At 40.8% G+C, this 22,278-nt stretch overlaps 1 long non-coding RNA gene across 3 annotated transcripts in view; it reads left to right on the top strand.

The window, feature by feature from the left end:
- Positions 1 to 20,612, top strand: part of LOC139186917 (uncharacterized) — a 46,570-nt gene extending 25,958 nt beyond the window's left edge. For 2 of the 3 annotated variants that reach the window (XR_011570604.1, XR_011570605.1), the window contains exon 4: positions 19,728 to 20,612. This is a non-coding gene — a long non-coding RNA (uncharacterized lncRNA). The remainder of the gene's footprint in view (positions 1 to 19,727) is intronic. The other variant, XR_011570606.1, reaches the window with a different exon arrangement.
- The last annotated feature ends 1,666 nt before the right edge of the window (positions 20,613 to 22,278 follow it).

Here is a 22,278-nt window from a genome sequence, read left to right as displayed (position 1 = left end):
TGGAATCAAGACTGCTGGGAGAAATATCATCAACCTCAGATATGTAGATGATACCGAAGAGGAACTTAAAAGCCTCTTGATGAAGGTGAAAGAGGAGAGTCAAAAAGCTGACTTAAAACTCAACATTCAAAAAACTAAGATCATGACATCTGGTCTCATCACTTCATGGCAAATATATGGGGGAAAAGTGGAAACAGTGACAGATTTCATTTTCTTGGGCTCCATAATCACGCCGTGATAGCTCAGTTGGTAAAACCTAATGACATCTGCAAACAATGCAGGAGACCTCGGTTCGATTCCTGGGTCAGGAAGATTCCCTGGAGAAGGGATAGGCTACCCACTCCAGTATTCTTGGGTTTCCCTTGTGGCTTAGCTGGTAAAGAATCTGCTTGGAATGCGGGAGACTTGGGTCCAATCCCTGGATTGGGAAGATCCCTAGGAGAAGGGAAAGGCTACCCTCTCCAGTATTCTTGCCTGGAGAATTCCATGGACAGAGGAGCCTGGCAGGCTACAGTCCATGGGGTCACAAAAGAGTCACACACAACTGAATGACTAACACTTTCACTTTCTTTTTTTTCCCACTATATCTTTATCTCTCAGTTTTACAGAAATGCAGAAGCCAATAGCCCTACAATTCTGTCATGTTTTGCCTAATGACATTTTTATATTCTGTTGAAATAAGAGAGAGAGAATGAAAACAAAGAGCTCCAGTTCTGAAAAGATCAAACCAATAAGCCAGAAATGTATGTAATCGCCTAGCTACTCCTATGTATTGGTATTTACATGTATGTGTATATATATATATAATATAAATGCTGCTGCTGCTAAGTCACTTCAGTCGTGTCCAACTCTGTGCGACCCCATAGATGGCAGCCCACCAGGCTCCTCAGTCCCTGGGATTCTCCAGGCAAGAACACTGGAGTGGGTTGCCATTTCCTTCTCCAATGCATGAAAGTGAAAAGTGAAAGTGAACTCGCTCAGTCGTGTCCAACTCTTAGGGACCCCATGGACTGCAGCCTACCAGGCTCCTCCGTCCATGGGATTTTCCAGGCAAGAGTACTGGAGTGGGATGCCATTGCCTTCTCCGATTATTTTTATATATTAAAATTTATTTTATTTTTATATATTAAATTATATATATTTATATCAATATTTATGTTTATATGATTGTGGTTCCTATGTGTATTTGTGTGAGGAGCATGAATATAAGGAAAGACCATTCATTCCCACACTCATTTTTCTAATACCATCCCAGGTGGCCCGAGTAGTAAAGAACCTGTCTGCCAATGCAAGATAAGAGGTTCAATCCCCGGCATGACAACGCACTTCACTCTTCTTGCTTGGAGACTCCCATGGACAGAGGAGCTTGGCAGGCTATAGTCCATAGGGTCTCAAAGAGTTGGACATGACTGAGCAACTAACACTTGCACTTTTTTATGTGCTAGTTCATATCCTGCATTCTCTTGGGTCCTTTACATTATATACTGATGGGCTGTTTCTTTAAATAAGCTGAAGCCCACAATTTATCCAGATTTCCTTAGTTTTTACCTGATGTCCCTTTTCTGTTCCAGGAGTCCATCCTGGATGCTACATTACATTCAGATGTCAGGTTCCTCTGGGCTGGACATTTTCTCAGACTTCCTTTATTTTTGTTGATTTTGAAAATTTTGAAGAATACTGGTCATGCATTTAGTACAATGTACCACTGTTGGGATTTTTTCTGGTGTTTTTCTCATCATTAATGTGAGGTTATGAGTTTTGGAGAAGAATACAGAAAAAGAAATGAAAGAAGATCCACTTACAAAAAGCACCATTCTCATCACATACCATCAACATGATTTATCACAGTCAGTGTTAGCCTCGGGCACTTGACTGAGGGGGTGTTTGTAAATTCCTCCACTGCAAAGCTACTCTTATTTTACAGTTAATTTTTATTTGATTATAGTTGCTTTACAATATTGTGTTAGTTTCTACCATACAACAAAGTGAATCAGCTGTGTGTGTACATATGTCCCCTCTTTTTTGAATTTCCTTCCCATTTAGGTCACCACAGAGTACTGAGTAGAATTCCCTGTGCTATACAGTTGGTTCTCATTAGTTATCTATTTTATACCAGTGTCAGTAGTGTATATATTTGTCAATCCCAATCTCCCAATTCATCCCACCTCCCTCCCCTGTTTGTTCTCTGTGTCTGTGTTTCTATTTCTGTTTTGCAAATAAGATAATCGATACCATTTTTGCAAAGCTACTCTTTTCTCCTCTTTCCCCACTGCACTCTTTGGAAGGCAGTCGCTGTGCACTGCCCACACTTAGGGGATGAGGACTTATGCCTCACCTTCTTGAGGGTGTTGTAGTTGTAAAAATCACTGAAGTTCTTCTGCAGAGAGGATCTGTCTTTTCTCACTGTTTGTCTGTTTATCTATCATTCATGTCAGTATGGACTCATAGATACTTATTTTACATGTTAGGTTATAATCCAGTACTACCTTATTTTCTTGCTTAAATTATTACAGCTTTGGCCACTGGGAGCTGTTGCAATTGACTCCTGTGCCCTTGACATCCCCATTATTGGTGCCTTTTTGGCACTTTCTTTTTTTTTTTTAACTTTTTGTTGGAGTATAGTTTTTTACAATGTTGTATTGGTTTCTGAAAGTGAAAGTGTTAGTCTCAGTTGTGTCCAACTCTTTGTGACCCCATGGACTGTAGCCCACCAGGCTGCTCTGTCCATGGAATTCTCCAGGCAAGAGTGGGTTACCGTTTCCTTCTCCAGGGGATCCTCTCGACCCAGGGATTGAACCCAGGTCTCCTGCATTGCAGGCAGACTCTTTACTGACTGAGCCACCAGGGAAGACCTGTATTGGTTTTTGCTGTACAGCAAAGTAAATCAGCCACACATATACATATATCCCCTCTTCCTTGAGTTCCTTCCCATTTACGTCACCACAGAGCACTGAGTTCCCTGTGCTATACAGGAGGTTCTCATTAGTTATCTATTTTATACATAGTAGTGTATATATATCAATCCCAATCTCTGATCCATCCCACCATCCCCCTCCCCAGAACTTTCTTACTTTCTGGCACTATAAGATGCTCACCGTGTACATTTATTGTTCCAGTTCTATAATCAGGATTTCTCCAAGGCTCCTCAGTTCCTTTTATTGAAGAATGGTAGAGAAATGAAGATCTGAACGTTAGGTGTGCTCATTGCTGCTGGAGTGTTTATTTCTAGGGCTTCTCGGTTAACAGAGCCAGAAATTCTGTAGGTGCGGAGAAGGCGATGGCACCCCACTCCAGCACTCTTGCCTGGAAAATCCCATGGATGGAGGAGCCCGGTAGGCTGTAGTCCATGGGGTCGCAAAGAGTCAGACATGACTGAGCAACTTCACTTTCACTTTTCACTTTCATGCATTGGAGAAGGAAATGGCAACCCACTCCAGTGTTCTTGCCTGGAGATCCCAGGGACGGGGGAGCCTGGTGGGCTGCCGTGTATGGGGTCGCACAGAGTTGGACACGACTGAAGCGACTTAGCAGCAGCAGCAGCAGCAGCATAATAACTTACCCTGTATATTTATTTGTATCTACAGGTCTATCTGTGTATACATCTGTATTTGTATTAAGCTAAGTAGGAGTTCACACTGATGCCTCCAGTTCTAATCTATTATCACATAGATCATTCTAGTTTTCTCCCTTTGTTTGTCTGTAACGTTCCACTTCCAATGGAGAGAAACCTGGCTCCCACCTTCTGCCATCCATTTACTTAATTGTCTAATTCCAGGATCCATGTATAGTGGTTTCAGTTTATAGGCTTTTATTGAAGAAAGTTGAAGCCAATTATTTCATTCCTAAGTGCCATTATGGACTGCCCATAAGAATGGCAATAGGCATCTATCTGCTATTATTAGTGCCATTTGGCGAGTGTTAGGAAAATTAAAATAATCCTCAAATATTTGTCTTACATGTAAATGGATTCTATTCGATTCTACAAACATTTGCAAAGAGCATCCCATATTATTGACAGGTACAGATGAAGGTGTCGGGCGGGGGCGGGGGGGGCGGTAATGAAGGGGAGCCTGATAGGTATTAAAATACTTGCCCAGCAAAAAGGAAGGACAGAAAACTTTACCTTGGGGAAGACAGAGAAGCTTTACAGAGCTGATATTTGACCTGAGCTTTGAATGCTCATGCTCAGTCGCTAAGTCGTGTCCGACTCTTTGCGACCCCATGGACTGTAGCCCGCCAGGCTCCTTTCTCCATGGCATTTCCCAGGCAAGAATATTGGAGTGAATTGCTATTCCCTCCTCCAGGGGATCTTCCTGACCCAGGGATTGAACCCACAATCTCCTGCATTAGCATGTGGATTCTTTGCCACTAAGCCACCTTGGTGGCCTGGGCCTTAAATAAAAGCAGACACTGAAGAAATTCAAGAAAGACAGAGAGATGGAGAAAGGGGGAGATAAAGAGGATCCTGGGTCAAGGGAACAATATGCACGAAGGCACAAAGGCATGACAGTGCACATTGTTCTTAAAAAATTCTCAGTATCCCATTTACGTTCTCCTAATAATATCCTATGGCTGCTTAGTGACATTATTTCCTGGTAAACCATAAATATGAATGATTAACGGAGGTTTATGCTTTGGAAACACAGTGACATTTATAACATCTGCACTATTTCCAGTGTGGGGCAAGCAGTGCAAAAGTGACTTACTAATAGCATCCTCTGAGAATTAGCTTTTTAAACAACAGACATGGAGATTATGCCTGAGGAAGCGATGGAATAATTAGGTTTGTGATCTCTTGGGTCTAATGGAACAAATCACTTCATTTTTTTTACTTGAAATTAGCCCAATGATTAAACCATACTTTTAAAAATGTCAGAATATTATCCTACCCTTTCTGAGTGAAAGTTAAAGTGTTAGTCTTTCAGTCGTATCTGACTCTTTCATGACCCCACGGACTGTAGCCCACCAGGTTTCTCTGTCCATGAGATTCTCCAGGCAAGAATACTGTAGTGGGTTGCCATTCCCTTCTCTGGGTAATCTTATCAACCCAGGGATTGTACCCAGGTCTCCTGCATTGCAGGCAGATTCTTAACCATCTGAGTCACAAGAGGAGTCCATATGACCTAAACACTGTATAATCTTCTCCAAGGTTATATGAAAATGGAAAATTAATTTTTTTAGGAGTTAAAAGGGCAATCAGCAAAAATTTATTTATTGTATCTGTTTGGGTCTATCATACTTAGTAACTTGTTTTTGTCTTATTTTTATAAAAGTAACCTGAATCCCTATATAATGACATTATGCCCACATGTTCTTTCTCTTTGTGGTTATCATCACCATTTCCTATTTATCACTGTAATACCCATCAGCGTTCTCAAATCAGAGCCGTCTATTTTCAATACCTAGAATTCTTTACAACATCAACTTTAATCTAAAGTGATCCTCTTGAAAATACCATCAATAATTTTAACTTCATTCCAAAATGTTGGGTTTAAACCTAGAAAATACAAAAACATGGAGCCTAAAGTTTTTAAATAGTATGAAAAGGCAAAATGATAGGATACTGAAAGAGGAACTCCCTAGGTCAGTAGGTGCCCAATATACTACTGGAGATCAGTGGAGAAATAACTCCAGAAAGAATGAAGGGATGGAGCCAAAGCAAAAACAATACCCAGTTGTGGATGTGACTGGTGATAGAAGCAAGGTCCGATGCTGTAAAGAGCAATGTTGCATAGGAACCTGGAATGTCAGGTCCATGAATCAAGGCAAATTGGAAGTGGTCAAACAAGAGATGGCAAGAGTGAATGTCAACATTCTAGGAATCAGCGAACTGAAATGGACTGGAATGGGTGAATTTAACTTAGATGACCATTACGTCTACTACTGCGGGCAGGAATCCCTCAGAAGAAATGGAGTAGCCATCATGGTCAACAGAAGAGTCCAAAATGCAGTACTTGGATGCAATCTCAAAAACGACAGAATGATCTCTGTTCGTTTCCAAGGCAAACCATTCAATATCACAGTAATCCAAGTCTATGCCCCAACCAGTAACGCTGAAGAAGCTGAAGTTGAACGGTTCTATGAAGACCTACAAGACCTTTTAGAACTAACACCCAAAAAAGATGTCCTTTTCATTATAGGGGACTGGAATGCAAAAGTAGGAAGTCAAGAAACACCTGGAGTAACAGGCAAATTTGGCCTTGGAAAACAGAATGCAGCAGGGCAAAGACTAATAGAGTTTTGCCAAGAAAATGCACTGGTCATAGCAAACACCCTCTTCCAATAACACAAGAGAAGACTCTATACATGGACATCACCGGACAGTCAACAGAGAAATCAGATTGATTATATTCTTTGCAGCCAAAATGGAGAAGCTCTATACAAGTCAGCAAAAACAAGACCAGGAGCTGACTGTGGCTCAGATAATGAACTCCTTATTACCAAATTCAGACTTAAATTGAAGAAAGTAGGGAAAACCACTAGACCATTCAGGTATGACCTAAATCAAATCCCTTATGATTATACAGTGGAAGTGAGAAATAGATTTAAGGGCCTAGATCTGATAGAGTGCCTGATGAACTATGGAATGAGGTTCGTGACATTGTACAGGAGACAGGGATCAAGACCATCCCCATGGAAAAGAAATGCAAAAAAGCAAAATGGCTGTCTGGGGAGGCCTTACAAATAGCTGTGAAAAGAAGAGAAGCGAAAAGCAAAGGAGCAAAGGAAAGATATAAGCATCTGAATGCAGAGTTCCAAAGAATAGCAAGAAGAGATAAGAAAGCCTTCTTCAGCGATCAATGCAAAGAAATAGAGGAAAACAACAGAATGGGAAAGACTAGAGATCTCTTCAAGAAAATTAGAGATACCGAGGGAACATTTCATGCAAAGATGGGCTCAATAAAGGACAGAAATGAGATGGACCTAACAGAAGCAGAAGATATGAAGAAAAGGTGGCAAGAATACACAGAAGAACTGTGCAAAAAAGAGCTTCATGTCCCAGATAATCACGATGGTGTATCACTGACCTAGAGCCAGACATCCTGGAATGTGAAGTCAAGTGGGCCTTAGAAAGCATCACTATGAACAAAGCTAGTGGAGGTGATGGAATTCCAGCTGAGCTATTTCAAATCCTGAAAGATGATGCTGTGAAAGTGCTGCACTCAATATGCCAGCAAATTTGGAAAACTCAGCAGTGGCCACAGGACTGGAAAAGGTCAGTTTTCATTCCAATCCCAAAGAAAGGCGGTGCCAAAGAATGCTCAAACTACCACACAATTGCACTCATCTCACACGCTAGTAAAGCAATGCTCAAAATTCTCCAAGCCAGGCTTCAGCAATATGCGAACCGTGGACGTCCTGATGTTCAAGCTGGTTTTAGAAAAGGCAGAGGAACCAGAGATCAAATTGCCAACATCCACTGGATCATGGAAAAAGCAAGAGAGTTCCAGAAAAACATCTATTTCTGCTTTATTGACTATGCCAAAGCCTTTGACTGTGTGGATCGCAATAAACTGTGGGAAATTCTGAAAGAGATTTGTATGCATGTCAGGAAGCAACAGTTAGAACTGGACATGGAACAACAGACTGGTTCCAAATAGGAAAAGGAGTACGTCAAGGCTGTATATTGTCACCTTGCTTATTTAACTTATATGCAGAGTACATCATGAGAAACGCTGGACTGGAAGAAACAGAAGCTGGAATCAAGATTGCCAGGAGAAATATCAATAACCTCAGATATGCAGATGACACCACCCTTCTGGCAGAAAGTGAAGAGGAACTCAAAAGCTTCTTGATGAAAGTGAAAGTGGAGAGTGAAAAAGTTGGCTTAAAGCTCAACACTCAGAAAACGAAGATCATGGCATCTGGTCCCATCACTTCATGGGAAATAGATGGGGAAACAGTGGAAACAGTGTCAGACTTTATTTTTTTGGGCTCCAAAATCACTGAAGATGGTGACTGCAGCCATGAAATTAAAAAACACTTGCTTACTCCTTGGAAGGAAAGTTATGTCCAACCTAGATAGCATATTCAAAAGCAGAGACATTACTTTGCCAACAAAGGTCCATCTACTCAAGGCTATGGTTTTTCCAGTGGTCATGTATGGATGTGAGAGTTGGACTGTGAAGAAGGCTGAGTGCCGAAGAATTGATGCTTTTGAACTGTGGTGTTGGAAAAGATTCTTGAGAGTCCCTTGGACTGCAAGGAGATCCAACCAGTCCATTCTGAAGGAGAGCAGCCCTGGGATTTCTTTGGAGGGAATGATGCTAAAGCTGAAACTCCAGTAGTTTGGCCACCTCATGCGAAGAGTTGACTCATTGGAAAAGACTCTGTGCTGGGAGGGATTGAGGGCAGGAGGAGAAGGGGATGACAGAGGATGAGATGGCTGGATGGCATCACTGACTCGATGGACGTGAGTCTGCATGAACTCCAGGAGCTGGTGAACAGGGAGGCCTGGTGTGCTGTGGTTCATGGGGTCGCAAAGAGTCGGACACGACTGAGCAACTGAACTGAACTGAAGCTAGAGTTAAAATTTTATCTGTTACATTAGAATAAAGAGAACTAACTCTAAAGCATAAAGGGATGAATTTAGAGCATGGAAAGTTCCCTTTATGAATTAGAGCTTCAAGGTGAAAGGTACCTGCATGAATATATCAATTCATTGATGTTTGGGGATAATTTGTTAAAGCAGTAAATACTACCCTAACTAATCTACCAATTCTACTAATTCTACTAATGAAAGGATTAGTGAATCATTCAAAGTTAACTTCTTAGTCATATATGAGGTTTTTCAAGGAATTCATATAGGAGAGATGGGAGTGGGAAGGGATGGAGCAATTGTATATAGAAAATAGCATGAACAAAAGTGTAAGAATCTGAAAACGTGATCATATAAAATATTTTCAGTCATTCAGTATGATATCATATAATATCACATGTTAATTATATATTACTTATATATGTATTTTTAGATGTATAATATAATGATTCAATTTTAGTATATGTTTCTTAATGATCATCACAATAAGCCTAGGTAATGTCTGTCTCCATATGTGTTACATACATAGCAGTGTTTTTTAAATATAACAGAAAAAATGGAAAAGAACTAAATATTATTCATAGGGAATAAATTGTGGTCTAGCCACATAATGAAATATTATCTAGCAGTTAAAAACCCCTGAGAAGTGCTTTCACTTGTGACAATAAGGATAGATTTAAAAAATAGGTTGAATCAAGAAAACTAAGTTGAAGAGAATTTTATTACAGTATGGTAGAATTTATTTAAAAATTTGAAAATAAAAAATAATATAAATGTGTATATAACAAAATATAAAAGATTACATTGAAGAATATGTGACATTTTGATAGTGGCTGGCTCTGGGGAGAGAAGAAAATGGAACTGGGGAGGGAGAATTTAAAGTACTTCCATTTTATTTATAATATTTTTCTTTATAAGATGCAAAACCCCACAAAAATGAATTGGACAGAGGTATATTACAATGCTAATAGGTAGTGACTGTGGAAGGTAACACTTTGGGCAGTATTTTTCCTAGTCTTCATATATTTTCTCCATTTTTCAAATATTCTAAAATGACCAAGTATTACTTTCATAATTATCCCTCTATTTTTTAAAGCCATTCATGTCATAGGAACAATCATGGCAACCTTCACTTTAGAAGAAAAGCTGGGTAGCAGTCAGAGGGGACATGAGGGAAGCCTTATCAGCTACATCTACTGTTCTTTCCTAGTCAGGTGAAAGCCAGTGGGCTTACAGAGAGATTGATAATTTATAACAGTAGGATGTTCTGACTTCAGCAATGCTTATGGTTCTCTCCTATTTTGTACTGAGTGCATGAATCCCTAGTGATTGTGTACATATTTAATATATGTGGTCTACTTTTAGCCGTGTTCAGAAAGAAAACTTTCTGGTACTCTTTCTTTTTTTTTTAATTTTAACTTCTGAAGTACATTTACAGTTTTGGTACTCTTTCTAAATGTATTATGCCCTAATTTTTTCCTCCTCCTGAAAATCTTCTCACGCTCCCACACTTAGATCTCTTAAATCAACCTCTCTTTCTATTGCCTTCTTTCTCATTCATCATTTTTTGTCAAACCAATCAAGCCAAAAGGCAGCCTGTCACAATGAGAGGAATATGGAATTTGAAATGAAAAACAGTGGATCTACTTCTGATTACTTGCATGACATGGAGCACATGACCATCTTTCTGTGCCTCAGTTTATCTCTCAGTTGGAGAAAGTATCACCTGGACCTCAGGTGAATGACTTTGCCAGAATAACCAGATCACAGCTGTCAATGTGATTTGTAAACTAAAAAAAGCCCAAGTCAAGGTTTACCAGCTTTCTCAAAATAAATGAGCAGCTCTAGGATATCCAGGATGGAGGAAGGGTATAGTCATGTCCTTGATAATCAATGAGCTGAACAGTTTGAGGTGTTCATTTCAGTTCAGTCAAAGTCGTGTCCGAGTCTTTGTGACCCCATGGGCTGCAGCACGCCAGGCCTCCCTGTCCATCACCAACTCCCGGAGTTTACTCAAACTCATGTCCATTGAGTTGGGGATGCCATCCACCCATCTAATCCTCTTTTGTCCCCTTCTCCTCTTGCCTTCAATCTTTCCCAGCACCAGGATCTTTCCAAATGAGTCAGCTCTTCGCATCAGGTGGCCAAAGTATTGGAGTTTCAGCTTCAACATCAGTCCTTCCAATGAACATTCAGGACTGATTTCCTTTAGGATGGACTGGATGGATCTCCTTGCAGTCCAAGGGACTCTCAAGAGTCTTCTCCAACACTACAGTTCAAAAGCATCAGTTCTTCAATGACGTGTCTCTAAATGCAAATTACTAATTAATCTATGAGCTTGTACATGGGACACCCTGCTGTTCAGGGTGTCCTGACCACTCAAATCCATCAAGCAAGTCAGTGACCCCGGTACATTTCTTTTTAGCTTTACATTTTTCTGTTCTTGGACTGACTTCTTGACCCACATCCCATGAATTCAATTGCATACTGCCACAGTCCAAACCAAATAGAAATGTGCTAATATTAATAGTCATTCATTCGTTCAATTTTAAATTAATTTTTTTTCTCTTTTTTATTTTTACTTTTCACCAGTATGTACTACCTATTTACTCCTTTTTAATTTAATTTTTATAATTTATTTATTTATTTTAACTGGAGGGTAATTACTTTACAATATTGTGATGGTTTTGTGATTTAGGCACTTGTCCTTGTAGAAGAAGTGTGTTAGTCACTCAGTCATGTCTGACTCTTTGCAACCCTATGGACTATAGCCCACCAGGCTCCTCTGTCCATGGAATTCTCCAGGCTAGACTACAGGAGTGGGTAGCCATCCCCTTCCCCAGGGGCTCTTCCTGACCCAGAGATAGAACCAGAATCTCCTCAATCGCAGGCAGATTCTTTACTGTCTGAGCCACCTTGTAGAAGGAAACAGGCAATAAACTCAACCAGTCAGGAAATTATATAAATTGTTAGAAAGTGATCTATACTATGTGATATGGATGTCATAAGGCAGGGGGAAGGCTAGGGAATAAAAGGTAGGACTGCCTTTTGATAGGATGGTGTTGAGACCTGGAGAGGCTGCCTCAGGTCTTCAGCTACAGGAAGTACATATTTGTTTTCTTTTGCTCCTGTAAAAAGTTACCCCAAACCTCCTGTAACAAGTTACCTCAAAACAGCACATGCTGTCTCAAGGTTTTTGTAGGTCAGAAGCCTTGGGTTGGCTTGGCTGGTTCCTCTGCTTTAGGTCTCAAAGGGCCAAAATCTAGATATAGACAGGCTTGGACTCTTATCTGTGGGCTCTGGTGAAGAAGTCGCTTTTTGGCCACTCAAGTCTTGGGCAGAATTGGTTCCCTGCAGTTGTAGGACTGAAGTCCTCATTTCCTTGCTGGCTCTCAGCTGGAGTTCTCTCAGCTTCTAAAGGCAGCCTACATTCCTTTAACAGCACAGCAAGGCCTTCTCATGCTTTGAATTTCTCGGACAACTTCCTGCTACAGTTCTGCCCTTAGTGGGAGAAAGGTTGTTGCTTTTAAGGGTCCATATGGTTATACTGGTCTGTTATCCAGGATAATCTTCCTACCTTATGGTCTCTGACTTTAATTACATTGGTAAAAACCCCTTTTTTGCTATGCAGTGGAACAATTACAGGTCCTAGGGATAAGGTTGTGAGCATCTTTGCGAGGACATTATACCTCCCACAAAGTTTAAGGGCTCCAGCTGCTGCACCAAGGAAGGTCCATGCCTGGGACACATGAGATTCTCTGACAGCTGACTTTTGGCTTTGGGGCTTCCCAGGTGGTGCAATGGTTAAAAAAAAAAAAAAATCTGCCTGCTAATGCAGGAGATGCAAGAGACACGGGTTCTATTCCGGGGTTGAGACGATCCCCTGGAGAAGAAAAAGGCAATGCACTCCAGTATTCTTGCCTGGGAAATCCCATGGACAGAGGAGCCTGGACAGAACTACAGCCTGGGCTGTAGTTCATGGGGTCACAAAGAGTTGGACTGAAGCAACTTAGCAAGCACATTTAAGAGATATCGTGTGATTTTTGATCCTGTTTCCTCTGTAAAATGAAACAAATGATATGGACATAACGAGCATTCACACACATGCACGACTTTGGCTTGAGGACTCCATGAGGGTTTTTTGGAACCTTTCTTAAATAGTGCATGGCTTTCTAGGACTCTGTCACCCAACCTTCTTTTCCTCTCCCCTTCACTTGGGTCAGGCTTACATCAAAGGAATTTTCCCTAGTAAAGTCCATGCACACTGAATCCCATCTTGATGTCTGCCTCTTAGAAGACCTGAACTCACAGAAGTGATACACCAGTGGAGACAGGCAGGTAGGAATGAACATCTGGGCTGGGCTCACCCACCACCCAGCAGCAGATGGAGAAGATGCTGTGCTGGTTGGTAGGAGGGACACCAAATTCCCTGACATGTGATATCATTTCCAATCCTAAATATTTCACTGGGGATGATCTAGAGATGAAAATGCTGTGGCAGGTGTAATATATGGGCATTGTAAAAAATCGGGGGAGCATTGCCTATAAAGACATCAGAATTAGTCAGTTACTGCTAAGCTGTGTTCACACTTTACAGAAGGAAAATGAAAAAATGGGGCTGTCAACAAGTATGACAGTCTTATGGCTTATAAAGAAGCTTTTATGTCCTATAGTGGCAGGGCAGACACAGGCTTAAGGTCTAATTGTTAGAGTTGCAGGGATGTTTGAAATCAGTCAGTGCAAGTCTACTTTGCAAAGTCAAGGGATCCTGAAACATGGAATGGGGATGTCTTAATGAATGCCCCTGAGGATGTGGGCTATCTCTGCAAGCCCACACCCTTCCTCCCAGACTCTGTGGGCTTGCCTAGGTAGCCCACTCTTTCATCATAAAAACTAACCCCTCAGTTAGAAGGTGCTGCAAAAGCCTCTACCCCACAGACTGCACAGTCTCAGGCACCCCAACTTCCTTCCACCTCCCCTGGGGATCAGACTTACATCACAATCTGATGATTCTCTTAGCCTTTTCAAGATGTCTACCAAAATGTTTCTAAGAGGAGTTTCCCCTAAAAAAATCCTTCCACATCTGACTTATTTTTCGTGTCTATTTATTGGAAGATCCAGATAAACAATGGTGGTCAAGGAGGGTCTCAGTGAAAAGGTGACGTTTGAGCCCAAGTCAGCAGGAGGTGGAGGCGGCTAGCCATGAGGGAATTGGGAAAAAAACATTCCAGGTGAGGAAACGGCAGCAGCAAAAGCCTTGATGTGAGCCCTCCCTGCTGTGCTCATAGAGACCGAGAAGGCCAGTGTAGCTGGAGAGGAGGCGATGGGGACCCATAGGAGCAGGCAGCCTGGCACCTGGGCTTCCCAGATGGTGCTAGTGGTAAAGAATCTGCCTGCCAGTGCAAGAGATGCAAAGGATGCAGGTTCAGTTTCCGGGTTGGGAAGATCTCCTGCGGTAGGAAAGGGCAACCCATTCCAGTATTCTTGTCTAGAGAATTTCATGGACAAAGGAGCCTTGTGGGCTACAGTCCATGGGGTCCCACAGAGTCAGATACGACTGCATACAGCACACAGCATAGTAGTAGGCAAGCTCAGGGAAGTAGGCAATTGGGAGCCTTTTACTCTGAATGACAAGGAAAGAAATTGCAGGATTTTCAGCAAAGAAATTACATGGCATAGCTTAAGTTTTTAAAAATCTTTTTAAAAATTAAAGTATAGTTAATTTACAATGTTATGTTAGTTTCAGGTGTATAGCAAAGTGATTCAGTTATCCATATATATATTACAGATAGTGAATATAATTCTGTGTGCTGTACAGTAAGACCTTGTTAGTAGTGTGAATATGTTAATCCTAAACTCCTAATTTATCTCTTCCCCTCCACTCTCCCCTTTGGTAACCATAAGTTTGTTTTCTATGTCTGTGAGTCTATATCTGTTTCATAAATAAGTTCACTTATATCAGTTATTTTTTAGATTTGACATGTAAGTGACACCATATGATATTTGCCTGTTATGATAATCTTTAGGTCAGTCTGTGTTGCTGCAAATGGCATTATTTAATTTTTTATAACTGAGTGGTAGTCCATTGTGTGTGTGTGTGTGTATATATACCACATCTTCTTTGTCCATTCACCTATTGATGGACATTTAGGTTGCTTCCATGTCTTGGCTGTTGTAAATAGTGCTGCTCTGAATATTGGCGTGCATGTATCTTTTCAAATCAGAGTTTTCTCTGGATATATGCCCAGGAGTGGGATTACAGGGCCATATGGTAACTATTTTTAGGTTTTTAAGGAACCTCCATACTGTACTCCATAGTGACTGCACCAGTTTATAGTCCCAACTACAGTGTAGGAGGGTTCCTTAAATTCATTTTTAAAAGGCTCTTTCCTGCAGCTCTTTGAGAATTCAATTGCAGGAGACCAAAGGCAGAAGCAGAAATATCAGTTAGAATACTACTGGAAGATCCAGGTCAGGATGATGGAATCAGCCGAGGGTGGAAGCTACAGAAGTGATCAGAATGTGGAAGTATTCTGAAGAGAGTGACAACTGAATTTCTTGAAGGATTGGGTGTGTTCTGCAAGAGGAAAGATGGTGACAAGAATGCAGATGCCACTTGATGAAACTGGAGAAAGGGGAAATTGCTTGGGGAGATCAGGAGTTGGGACATGTTAAGTTTGAGACATTTATTTAGCACGTACATGGACATGTCAAATGGCTGTTGGATGTATGAGTCTGGTGTCCAGGAGACAAGTCTGGGCTGGAAGCATAAATTTGGGAGTAGTTGGCAGTAATATGGTATTTAAAGCCATGAAACTAAATGAGCTCACCAAAGAGTGATTGTGGATAGCAAAATCACGTAGTGGATAAAATCATGTACGAGCAAGAATTTGTGAAAGCGAAAAGTGTTAGTCACTTGGTCGTGCCTGACTCTTTTCGACCCTATGGACTGTAGCCTGCCAGGCTCCTCTGTCTTTTGGATTCTCCAGGCAAGAATACTGGAGTGGGTTGATATCACCTCCTCCACGGGATCTTTTCAACCCAGGGATTGAACTCGAGTCTCCCACATTGCAGGCAGATTATTTATCATCTCAGCCACCAGTGAATTTGTATTACTCACAAATATCTATGTTCAAAAAGCACCAGAGCATCTGTATGATTTTTCTCTACAGCTGAAGTTCTATGATGCAAATTCTCAACCTGTTCACTGTATATCTCTGTTTAAGAAGCAATGTATTTTTTTACCTCCAACTTTCCTAAGTGATTAACAAAATTGAGAACTATAGTGAGCAAAAATGATTTTTATTTTCACAAATTATTCCACGTGTAGAACTGAAACCTAATGTTAGAGCTCAAGGCTAATTTGCTTATTAGGTTCATTTCTGTCTATATTTTATTCCTGAATTACATTCATCGTATTTTCCGTTTTCTTCTTTTTGGCTGCATTAAGACTAATAAAATCTATCTCCCTTATTATACATATTTAAAATTTGTGTTAACTGTTTAGAATCAGTCTTCACTGAATTCTCACAGGGAAATTTTCCCACATGTACTTCACAGAACAGTACAAAGGAAACTGTATTATTTCCTCCATCAGTGGAGGAAAGATTTATTCAGTGAATATCCCCAGCCTGTTCTTCAGGGGAGCATTGGTACGGTATTGCAAGGGAGCTCTTCAGAATTCCGTCTCACTCATGTTCATTCAAATTCATTCATTTGAATGAACTAGTTCATTCAAAATACAGTAGATGACATCTCATTTTTACTTTATTTATATGCCATGTCTCTTGGCTTTTGGGATCTTAGTTCCCTGACAAGGGATCAAACCCAGGCCCCTGGCAGTGCAAGCACGGACTACTGGGCCATCAGGGAACTCCCAGTAGATGATACCTTAGTGGAAGAGCCTTATAGACTCATGAATGTTTGGAGCTAAAAGGGATCACAGTGATCACTGACTCCCCCTCATCTTATAAATCAGTGGATCAAAGAAGAATCCATTTCCAAATATTGGCAATTCTTGCTTGTCTGTCTGCTTTCCCCATATATTAGGTTCCTAGGTCTGCTGGATAGGCTTCAACAACAAGAATTCATCTTCTCACCGTTCCAGAGGTCAGCACTCTATAAAATCAAAGTGTCCACAGGGCCACACTCCCACCAAACACTTGAGTGAGTGAGTGCTAGGTGACTTCAGTCATGTCTGATTCTTTTCGACCCTGTGGATTGTAGCCTGCCAGGGTCCTCTGTCCATGGGATTCTCCAGGCAAGAATACTAGAGTGAGTTGCCATGCCCTCCTCCAGGGATCTTCCCGAACCAGGGATTGAACCTGCGTCTCTTATGTGTCCTGCATTGGCAGGTGGGTTCTTTACCACTAGTGCCACCTGAGAAGCCCAAAAGGCTTGAGAAAAGTATCCTTCTCTGCACCTTCCAGCTTCGGGTGTCTCCCTGATTTGTCACAGCATCACTCCAGATTCTTCCTCTGTCTCCAGTCTCTTCCTCAGTGTTTCTGTGTCTCAGAACTCTCTCTCCTTTTTCTAAGAAAGACACCAGTCATTGGATTTAGGGTGGACCTAAGTCTGGATCCCAAGATTTTTAACTTAGTTACTTAATTACATCTGCAAAGAATCTATTTCAAAATAGAGTCATATTCATAGGTACCAGGAGTTGGAATTTGGATATATCTTTTGATGAGGGGTATTGTTTAATCCATTACACCATCCTTCCTTCTTTCCTTTCCTTCTTTCTTCTGTTCAATTAACTTCTCCCACCAGTTAGATCATTTTATCCTTTCCTGCATCCCTTTAATTCCCATCTATTCCTGACTATTTGTTGTTGTCCAGTCACTCAGTCATGTCTGACTCTTTGTTGCCCCATGGACTGCAGCACACTAGGCTTCCCTGTCAATCACCAACTCCCAGAGCTTACTCAAACTCATGTCCATTGAGTCAGTGATGCCATCCAACCATCTCATCCTCTGTTGTCCCCTTCTCCTGCCTTCAATCTTTCCCAGCATCGGGGTCTTTTCTAATGAGTTGGCTCTTCTCATCAGGTGGTCAAACTATTGGAGCTTCAGCTTCAGCATCAGTCCTTCCAGTGAATATTCAGGGTTGATTTCCTTTAGTGTTGACTGGTTTGATCTCCTTGCTGTCCAAGGGACTCTCAAGAGTCTTCTCTGGCACCACAGTTTGAAAACATCAGTTCTTTGGTGTTCAGCCTTCTTTGTGATCCAGCTCTCACATTCATACATGACTACTGGAAAAATCATAGTCTTGACTATATGGACCTTTGTCAGCTCTTTAAGAAGGTCAGAATCCTTCTTTTTAAAAAAGGGCTTAGAACAGAAGGGTTAGTTGGCTACCTCTACATTTGGCCCGGAGTAGCTATAGTTATAGTCCATTATCTCCCTCCATCTACTCTGTAATTTCTTTGTTTTTCACTCCGTAGGCCACTCTGGTTTAGTGGCCTACGTGGAAGAACAGGAACACTAATCCCTAAGGACTCTGAGCCTTTGGTTATCTTAACTTTACAGGCTGTGGTCCTGGCAGTTGTTATGATGCAAATGGAAGTACCAGGAGATGTTTTGGTGAATCTGCCATATTCCTCCCTGGTTCCACTACATAGCAGGGCCCTTAGCTTGTCAATTATCAGGGCTGATTATAACTGGTCAGCATAATGGCCTGCTGGTCTCCCAGCATGAGGATCTCAAAGAAAATGGTTATAATCCAGCTTTGGGTTCAGGGGACCAAAATGTGCCCCATCTCCATTGGAACAAGGGCTTCAGTGTCAGCCAGCTATTACCATAGAAGACACTGCTTCAGAGCTCAGTAGTCTCCAACTGTAAACATGTATTACACACAGAGATTTCTTGGAAAAACTCTGCTTCGGCTGCCTGTCTGCTGGCTGGCTGGAGTGGTTCTGCTCTGTGTGTCTCTTTGTGGGTGTGACCTGGAGAGAGACAACTTCCATGTGCTCCAGTGGGACCCTTGGAGCTTTCAATTTTAGCAATGCCGTAGTGTTTTGTAACTGCTTGTCTGAAACTGTCAGATTTGGAGGACAAGAATTTTGTTCTAGTTGGCTTTTTCTTTTTTTGGTTGTTGTTTGTTTTCAGGGCTTGGAATATGTGTGAATGCATATTACATTACATTACATTGCACTTTAAGATTTACTTTATCTTTGTAGATTTTTAATTCACATGTCCTCTCTCTATTTCTTCCCCCAATGAGACATTTGTATTTTTCTTGCTGATTTTACAAGAACTCTTTATGTATGGGGATATTAAATCCCTTGCAGTGAACATCTCCCTTTAGAGATGATTAAAATGAAGGGTTGGGACTTCCCTAGTGGTCTAGTGGTTAAGAACCTGCCTTCCAATTCAGGAGACATGGGTTTGATCTCTGGTAAGGGGACTAAGATCCTGCATGCCATGGAGCAACTAAGCTGTCCTAGAAAAGATGCTTAACCTCTACCCTTCATTTTTATTCTAAATATTTTATTTACTTATTTGCCTGTCTCGGGTCTCAGCTGTGGCACACAGGGTCTTTGTTGCAGTGCTCGGGCTTCTCTGTAGTTGTGGAGTGAGGGCTCCATGACTACTGAGCTTGAGTGTTCTAGAGCCCTCACCCCACAACTAGAGAGAAGCCCGAGTGCTGCAACAAAGACCCTGTGTGCCACAGCTGAGACCCGAGACAGGCAAATAAATAAATAAAATACTTAGAATAAAAATGAAGGGTAGAGGTTAAGCATCTTCCCTAGGACAGCCAGTGAGAGTGAGCAGAAGGGTTTCCTGTGTTGATATAAACAACTCTCACTGTCACCAAAGAGACTTAACTGACTCCCCATCTCACTGTACACTTATGTCATAGTTGAACTCCAGATGATATTTTGATATCATTAAAGATGGGTGTGGGGAAGTGATATGAATAAAATTAACAAGTGATTTGGATTTGTATAACTCTAGTATCAAGTTTCTTCCTAACTAGATTATGAAATCTTTGCAAGAAGAGAATATTTAGAAAATATTTCTTTTATCTCAGTATCTCCAGTGCAATCACACTGTCCGGTATGTAGCAAGAACTAGTTCAACATTATTTAAACATCAGTTAGTCAGTAGTCAGAATTTTGAAACAGTGGAGGACTTCAGATACTAGGCCCTGAAGAGTTTCCTAAACTGTCTTCTGTCTTTTGCAACAGTAACATCAAGAAGGGCTTCCCAGATGGCTCAGTGGTAAAGAATCTACTTGCTAATGCATGAAATGCAGGTTTGATACCTGGGTCAGGAAGATCCCCAGAGAAGAAAATGGCAACCCAGTCCAGTATTCTTGCCTTGGAAATCTCACGGACAGAGGAACCTGCCGAGCTACAGTCCCGAGGGTCGCAAAAGAATGGCACACGACTTAGTGACTAAACAACAACAACAACAATATCAGGAAAGGGTAATTCCACATTCAAAAATTTGAGAGGTCCAGCATACGCGTTTTTCTAGAGTTATATTCATTAGCACCCTAAAGGCCCTGAAAAATTCTGCCATTAAGAAACATTTTACTTTGATTAATCTGGTGTGGAACACTCTTTCTCTTTTTCTTAATTAACAAAATGTTAATGTTATACTCAAGACTATTTGGGAAGAGTGATTCTGTTCTAATCACTAAATGCAATAGAATATTTAGTGAGCTAGTTCAACTTCTCCCAGCTGGTTGATAGCAGAGCTGGGGCTAAAATCAAGTCTCTTAACTTTTATTCCAATGTTTTTCTTTCCACTGTAACAGGCAGCAATTGTCGCTTAATGATAATTATGGGTGACAACAGTTGGAATGCCTCTGCTGCTAAGGGAAGGCGATTAAAGAGAAAAAAAGCATCATCAACACTTTATGGAAAACTTTTTAAAGTGATTATTCATATTGTATGTAAAAAATCTAGGAAAAAAAAGTGTTTTCATTAGTAATTCACTATTAATTAAAATGCATGTCATTCGAAGTAGTGTCAATTGATGGTGTATTAGAAAACTCTTTGCTATCTGGTGCATTGTGCCTGTTTATATCTCCTTAGTGGAATTTTAATAAATCATCATAAGGGTGACTTTAATGGCTTATTTGAAGAAAACAAAGAATATCTCTTTCAGAAAGTCAGAAGGAAAATTGGATGGTGGGTGTCTAAATCAAACATTAAAGCTAGTATTAGAGGTCTGTTAGAAAGAAATTTTCTATTCCCCAGGAGCTATTGAGGCATAAGCAAAGTGGAACAGAAGACCCAAATGAAGTCTTTCTATTGCTTAAAAAATTGAATCTTTACTGATTTGAAGAAAGCTAGCGGAGAAAGTTATTATTTATTGAGCATTTATTTTTATCAGATATAATGTGTTATTTCACTTTATCCTTATAATATTTGTGAATGATGAACCGCATTATCACCCTCTTTCTACAGACAGAAAATTGAGGCATGGAGAGGTTAAGTAACTTTCTCTAGGAAGCATAATTAGGAAGTAATATGAGTGCCATTGGATCTCAAGCTTCAAGTTCTTTCATCGTTCTTTATTACATAAACTATTATTAACTTTCAAAGAAAAGTGTTGAAACAATGACCTCAGTTCCAAGTAGGTGTTAGAGAATGTACTGGACATGTGGTTCATCAGTCTCATTCTGGGTCTTCGATGGAGGTGTCTGATGATGCCTCAGTTCAGTTCAGTTCAGTTCAGTCACTCAGTTGTGTCCGACTCTTTGCGACCCCATGAATCGCAGCACACCAGGCCTCCCTGTCCATCCTGCAAAGTCTACATCTAGAGGATGAAGCTGAACCTCCTCTGGGATCCAAGCGCTTAGCCTTCAAGGAAGCAAACAAAGATAAACACAAATGAACACCACCAACCACAAAAAGGATTACTCAGAACAAGAAAGAAAACAATGAAAACTAGAAACAAAGTTGGTTAATTTTTTCATCTCAGCCTTTCTTGGTAAGTAGAGCATAAAGTTGTCATAAAATATCAGATCAGTCATTGAAAAGGAAATTTTTAAAAATTAGTATTGCTGTTTATGTACAGAATAATCAAATGCCCTTCTCAGCAAGTCCAGAAGTTTTTCTTCAGGAATGGCTCGGCAAGCCAGTGTGACTAATGATTGCATTTTGAAACAGACTAAGGCAGACACCTTACATGAATACTGGAAAAACCATAGCTTTGACTACACAGACCTTTGCTGGCAAAGTAATGTTTCTGCTTTTTAATATGCTATCTAGGTTGGTCATAGTTTTTCTTCCAAGGAGCAAGTGTCTTTTAATTTCATGGCTGCAGTCACCATCTGCAGTGATTTTGGAGCCCAGGAAAATAATCTGTCACTGTTTCCATTGTTTCCCCATCTATTTGTCATTAAGTGATGGGACCAGATGCCATGATCTTTGTTTTTTGAATGTCGAGTTTTAAGCCAGCCCTTTCACTCTCCTCTTTCACTTTCATCAAGAGGCTCTTTAGTTCCTCTTTGCTTTCTGCCATAAGGGTGGTGTCATCTTCATATTTGAGGCTATTGATATTTCTCCCGGCAATCTTGATTCCAGCTGTGCTTCATCCAGCCTGGCATTTTGCATGATGTACTCTGCATTTAAGTTAAATAAGCAGGGTGACAATATACAGCCTTGACGTACTCCTTTCCCAATTTGGAACCAGATTGTTGTTGTTCCCATGTCTGGTTGCAACTGTTGCCTCTTGACCTGTATACAGTTTTCTTAGGAAGCAAGTCAGGCTGTCCGGTATTCC

This window comes from Bos indicus, chromosome 14 (assembly GCF_029378745.1).
Source record: "Bos indicus isolate NIAB-ARS_2022 breed Sahiwal x Tharparkar chromosome 14, NIAB-ARS_B.indTharparkar_mat_pri_1.0, whole genome shotgun sequence".
Taxonomy (NCBI): domain Eukaryota; kingdom Metazoa; phylum Chordata; class Mammalia; order Artiodactyla; family Bovidae; genus Bos; species Bos indicus.
This window is presented reverse-complemented; position numbering and strand designations above follow the sequence as displayed.